This window comes from Macrotis lagotis, chromosome 2 (genome assembly GCF_037893015.1).
Source record: "Macrotis lagotis isolate mMagLag1 chromosome 2, bilby.v1.9.chrom.fasta, whole genome shotgun sequence".
NCBI classification, from domain to species: Eukaryota; Metazoa; Chordata; class Mammalia; order Peramelemorphia; family Peramelidae; genus Macrotis; species Macrotis lagotis.
In genome coordinates this window covers 190,536,643-190,543,353 of record NC_133659.1, presented here as the reverse complement: position 1 = coordinate 190,543,353, position 6,711 = coordinate 190,536,643, and the positions used below count along the sequence as shown (strand labels likewise).

General features: G+C 39.4%; 1 pseudogene; it reads left to right on the top strand.

Moving 5' to 3' along the window:
- Positions 1-5,718: 5,718 nt before the first annotated feature.
- On the top strand, positions 5,719-6,262 carry LOC141511358 (DNA replication complex GINS protein PSF2 pseudogene; annotated as a pseudogene).
- Positions 6,263-6,711: the final 449 nt, after the last annotated feature.

The window sequence follows — 6,711 nt, the reverse complement described above, 5'->3', positions numbered from 1 at the left end:
GAACTTTGTTGACATGAGGATAACACTAGCCTTGGTGAAACTGTGCATGTGGTTACCCAGAAAAACCCACCAAGAGAGATATTAATGCATGATAATGATTTTATAATGAACTTTAAGGTAAACCAAGGTGAACAACTCTGCTCTAGGGATAGTCCCTTTTGTGATTTTGCAATCAGCATTGTATATGGATAATACATTCATTGGTTAAAATATATTTATCCAGGGGTGCCTAGGTGGTACAGTAGATAGAGCACTGACCCTGGAGTCAGGAATACCTGAGTTCAAATTTGGCCTCAGACACTTAATAATTACCTAGCTGTGTGACCTTGGGCAAGCCACTTAATCCCATTGCCTTGCAAAAAACTAAATTATATATATATATTTATCCAGGGAAAAATATCCTCATTTTCTAGCAATTGTTGCTAACAACATTGCTACCCCATCAATTTCTACCTTGAGCAACATGGAACCCAGAATTATTTGGGTGGATGAGGGGTGGAGATCTCTTCTGAAACTACCTATCACCTCCCTTAATCCTACTGCCTATTTGAGTTCTTATCCTAATTATTCCCTTCCATAGCCAGACTCCTAGAAAACATAATCTAATACTGGTTGCCACTACTTTCTCATCTTCCTTACAGTTTTCCATACTGTTCATAATGGTGAAAACTGTATGGAAGATGAGAAAGTAGTGACAACCAGTATTAGATCTGATCATTCAAAAGAAACTGCTCTTCAAAGTTGCCACTGTTTTTTAATGATCAGATCCAAGGGTCTTTTTTCAACCTTTATCCTTCCTTTTTTTAGTTTTTTCAAGGTAGTGGGGTTAAGTGACTTGCCCAAGGTAACACACAACTAGGCAATTTTTATGTGTCTGAGACCAGATTTAAACTCAAGTCTTTCTGCTCTATTCACTGCACCTCCTAGCTGCCCCTATCCTTCTTGACTTCTGCAGCATTTGATATTATTAACCACTTCCTAGCCACTCAATCATAGGTTTTTGCCACACTGCTTTCTCCTAGTTCACCCCCAATATGTCCGACTACCCCTTCTCAGTTTCCTTTGCTGGAGTCATGTTCTACCCCTTTTGCTAGGTGTACCCAAGGATCTGTCTTGGGGTCTCTTCTGTCCCTCTTTTTTTCTTGTCATTTTAGATCTAGATATAGTAAAGATATATACATATCACATCTGTATCTAGCTATCTATATTCCTCTGGGTATCTACAATGCATAGAGCACCTAAAATTTTTTTAAAGTTTTCCTGTACTTCATAGGAAATTCCAACTTACTGTCCAGACTAAATTTTTTCAGTGGCTTCCTACAACATATAGAACACCCCAAATTTCCCCAATGTTCCTATACAACATAGAGGATATTCCAAATGAAGATACAAACTCATCTTCTCAGTAGACAAAGCAAGTTAACTTGAAAAGAAATCAAAATCATCAAAGTCCTAAAGAAATGTGGGGTTCCCAAAATTTAATACTTGGGATTGGTTACTTGGGGTTTCAAGATAAGCAAGCCAAACTTTATCTTAATGAATCAGCAGTTCATTAGGGTCTTAGGCAAGCTATTCAAAATTATTTTGAAGCAAGGGAACTTTTATCTTTTTATATTAGAGACATAATTTAAACAAATGTAATAATCCTTCGCTTTCTTTATTGTTAAACTTTTCCCTTCTGTATTTGTATTGGCTTTGCAGACCCCCATTTAGCAGGGCACGGGTAGGTCTCACACTAGTCACGTATACTTTATTAACAGAAACACCCCCTGATATAGACCCAGAAGAAAGAGACCTTTGTCTCAATTCCCATAGGAATTTGGTCCAAATTGTTTGAGTGGGAAAAGTGATGGAGAAATATTAAGGGAAATATTATCTGTGCTTGCCTGGTATATCCTGTGAATGTCTTATTTCCTTTCCATTGTTATCTAGCCCTTAGACCATGTAAATGTTTTAGCTTCCTTCCAAACTCAATTAAAATGTTTTAGCTTCTTTCCCAAACTCACCCCAGGACTTTCCCATAAAATGTGAATACCAAGATGGTGAGAATCATCACAGTTCCTTATGAATTGTAAATCCACTGAGATAATAGGAATAACCTCAACCATTCCCTTCCCTTTCTCCTAGTTAATATCACATGCCCTGCCCCCCCCCACCTAGCTGTATGCCTAATGCCAGTCAGATTCAGGTGTTAGCCACTCCTTGGCACTTTCCCTAACTCCTCCCAGTAAAGACAAGTGTGCCGGCCTCTTATATAAGCTATGCTCCCTCTCTCAGCCAGGATGATGTTCTCAGCCCAGCTGCAACCTTTCAGCTGCTCCAACTTTCTTTTTTCGTGCTTCTCCCTCTCTTTATTTAGTGGCTGCCTCTGTGTTGCCTCTGCTACTCTCTTGCTAGCCCAGCTGCTTGTAGCTGCCTTATCTTTTTTCCTTAACATTACTAGCTCTATTAAGAAACTCACTTTCTTTACCTTGCTGTCTCCTTAAAGAACTCTGTGAATTTACTTGTAATCCTTTGCAATAACCTGTGAATTAAAATTTGTCTTACACTTTCGAGTCTAAGAACCATGTGATTTCTTCAGTCTTTTACAAGCCCCCCAGCAATACCAACCCTGTCTTCAATTTCATCACAAGGCAAGCAGTCTTGCAAATCTGATTTAAAAGACTTTAAATGGGATAGAGGAGGTTAGAAAACAATGTTATCTCCTCCAAGCTATATACATCAGAGAATAGATATAATGAATAGTAGATGAACCTCTCAGAAGTTCACAGTAACAAAAAGAACCAGTAATAACATCCATACTTCATAGATCTATAGGAAAATGACCAAAAATTGGGCAACAGACAAATCCTATTGATTTGAAGTGGATTCAAGGAGACAAATTTCATTCATGAAGAAAATTTTGATGGCAAAGGTATCACTGAGGCTTGATGGGGGGAAAAAAATCCCTATGCCTGGATTGGAGCCCTCAATGAATTTATCTCCTTCAAAACAAAACAGGATGAATAAAGGTGCTCTTATATTAAGATGGCATATTCATGTGAGGAAATCTAGGGACCAAAGTATGAAAGAATGGTAGAGAACATTTGTCACTTTACATGACCCCTTTTGGGGTTTTCTTAGCAAAGATAGAGAAGTAGTTTGCCATTTCCTCCTCCAGTTCATTTTGCAGATAAGTTGAGGCAAATAGTGACTTACCTAGGGTCACATAGCTAACATCTGAATCCAAATTTGAACTCAGGCAAGTGACCTTTCCTGATTCCAGAGCCAGCATTCGATCTACTTCACTACTTAACTGCTCTAATATAGGGTAGAGATTAATTAATAAGAAACTTTTTCAATAATCTTGAATTTGCTCAAGTCTTCTACAAAGTAATGGTAGCATATGGCCTAATTCCCCTCCCTCCTGCCCCCATGAGGCTAGGGTTTTGTTGTTGTTGTTGTTGCTTGTTGTTGTTTTAAAAGCAGGATTTGTGGTTACAGAATTTTGGTACTGCTACCACTATAGGCTAGAGTTTTCAGAATTTGGTTGAGAAATCAAACTTTAGTTAAGGGTAGTGATGGAAGAATTTCTGCCTCAGCTTTATTAACCCAATTTAATTGAACTGAAATATCAATTACATCCCTAGTGCTATCTGGTCAGTTCCTTCTCTGTTTGCAAAATTCCAATGAGATATAAACATTAGCTCCAGTATTTGCTGATCAGATTTATCTAATGTAGATCTTCCACTTCTGCTGGAGGTTCTTCAATGTGTAAATATTTGCCTTCCTCTTTACCTTCTGTAAAAATTCCAATTATATCCATTCTCCCTTGTCTTATATAGAATTTTGGAAAATGCTACTTATAGCCCATTGGTTTTTATTTTTAAAAGAATTATGTTCCATAAACATCTATCAAAGTATTTGCTTTCTCAATGAGAGAGTGGGTGGGGGAGAGAATTTGGCATTCAAAATTTTAAAAATAAATGTTAAAATTGGGAATATAATTGGAAAATAAAATGCTATATAAATGTTTTGGGGGTAGCTAGGTGGCACAGTGGATAGAGCACCATCCCTGGGGTCAGGAGTACCTGAGTTCAAATCCAGCCTCAGACACTTAATAATTTCCTAGCTGTGTGGCCTTGGGGGCAAGCCACTTAACCCCATTGACTTGCAAAAAAAAAAAAATAAATAAAACAAATGCTTTTAAAATGATTGTGCTGCAAACATTTAATAACTTGGTTATTGATGTCTCTTTATATTCAATTCTCAACCTTTTTTCCTCCATAATTTGGACCCCTGTGGCAGTCTGATGAAGCCTATGGACCCCTTTTAACAATATTGTTTTTAAATACATAAAATACATAGGAATACAAAGAAAAGTCAATACTATTGAAATCTATCAAAATGTTTTTTTAAAGGTTCACAGGCGTCATTGTGAAATCCCTGATTTCAAGATATTGAAACTATTCTTGGGGCAGCTAGGTGGCATAGTGGATAGAGCACCAGCCCTGAAGTCAGGAATACCTGAGTTCAAATCCTACCTCAGACATTTAATAATAATTACCTAGCTGTGTGGCCTTGGACAAGCCACTTAACCCCATTTGCCTTGCAAAAACCTAAGAAAGAAAAAAGAAACTTCTTAAATTACTTGGTTCAAAGAACCAAGAATCTATCCATTGACAACTGAAGCTTCATATACCATAAACTAGCAGAATGAACAAGACTGGGAACTGTGTTTCACTGAATTAATACTTTATCTCAGTTAAACATCTTTGCCTGCTATGGCTCAGTAAACCTCTTTTTGCTAACTTGAATAGAGTATGAGTGTCTCCTTTACTTCCAGTGTTGGACCTAAACTTCTATGGGAAAGCAGCTTGAGTCAGCTTGAACTTGTTATCCCACACCAGGCCCCAGAGGCTGCTCTCAGCTACCCACAGCACATCTTACTTGGGTGTTTTTTCCTACATTTTATTCATTCTTTTACTGATTCATTCAATAAACATTTATTAAAAGGCTGCCATGTACCAAAGATCCAAAGGTAACCATGGGAAAAAAGGCACATATCTCAATAAAATTACATTTTATTGAAATAATACAGTAGGGGGGGGGCGGCTAGGTGGTGCATTGGATAAAGCACCAGCCCTGGAGTCAGGAGTACCTGGGTTCAAATCCGGTCTCAGACACTTAATAATTACCTAGCTGTGTGGTCTTGGGCAAGCCACTTAACCCCATTACCTAGCAAAAACCTAAAATAAATTAATAAATAAATAATACAGTAGGGACACATAAAGCACCTCTTTTGGGATCTTCTCCACTATTCACACTTGCAGCTACTTATTTAATGTAGATCTCCTTCTGAAGGTTCTTTCTAGTAGAAAAGAACATTCATACAGACCTGGTCAAAGCAACTCAAATCGCTTAGCTTTGGAGCCCTTTTCTTGGTGTCCTTCTTGGATTTGATGAACAAGTTATTTTGCTTGGCCTTCCCCTCTCTGCCAGGGGTGGGATCTTTTAACAAGGTAAACAAGTTACCCTGCTACAAGAAAAATACCCTCCTTTCTCCTCCTGCTCTCCTCCCTAAAGAGAGGCAAGGAAAAAGAGCAATTCTTCAGTAAAGAGTTGGGTTCTTTCTCCATCATTCTCTTCTTGACTGCAAGGGATGAACCTCTCAGGTAACAAAGCTCCTCCTGGACTCCAGTTCTCTGACCGGACCAGCGGAGCCCTGGGGCTGGGCTCATGGACTCAGCTGAGGTGGCATTCCTGGCTGAGAGGGAGCTGGTCACCATCATTCCCAACTTCAGCCTGGACAAGATCTACCTCATCGGGGGAGATCTGGGATCTTTCAATCCCAGCTTACCTGTGCAAGTGCCCCTTTGACTGGCAATGAACTTCAGAGACGGAAGTGTGGAGTGGTTCCTCCTGAATGGATGGATGTTGAAAAATCAGAAGAGATACAAGATCAAGAGAGAAAGAAGGAAACATTTACCCCCATGCCTAGTCCTTACTACATGGAACTGACCAAGTAAATCATGCTTCAGATAACATTTCCAAGGCAGATGAGATCCGGACTCTGATAAAGGACACATGGGATACTTGAACAGCTAAACTCTGGCTTTCTGCAGACAGTTTTGTCAAGCAGGAAGCACATGCCAAGATGGATAACCTGACCTTGATGGAGATTAACACTACTGGAGCATTTCTCACACAAGTCCTAAATCATATGTACAAGCTCCGCACAAACCTGCATCCTACAGAGAGTGCTCAGTCTCAGGACTTTTAGAGAAAAATGTTGAAGCAAGAGAGACCCCCCCCCCCCTTATTTTCCGTAAGGCTGAGGGTAAGCAGTAAAAAGGAGGCTAGTTTGGTACTTGCCTACTTTTCAGGAATGAACTTCCAAGGTGGTTGGGAAGTTCTAAAGATGTCAAAAGCTCCTATAGGAGACAAAAGGCAGTGTAAGAGAAGCAACAGGTGTCTGAATGTCAATCATCAGGCCTCCCTCACTTTCAGAGAATGTTTTTGGGCCCACATCTATCTTGTGTACCCCTGCTGCAAAACAATTTTCTCTCCCTGGCAGATTCCATCCACCTCTCTCCCCACCTCTCAGTCCATTCTACTGAGATGAATGACAGTCCAGAGTGTAGATATTATTTCTTGAAGGTTTGTGGATTTACCCCCTTCCTTACCAGCAGGATGTTGGTTTTCAATATATATTTCCATAAGACACTGGTG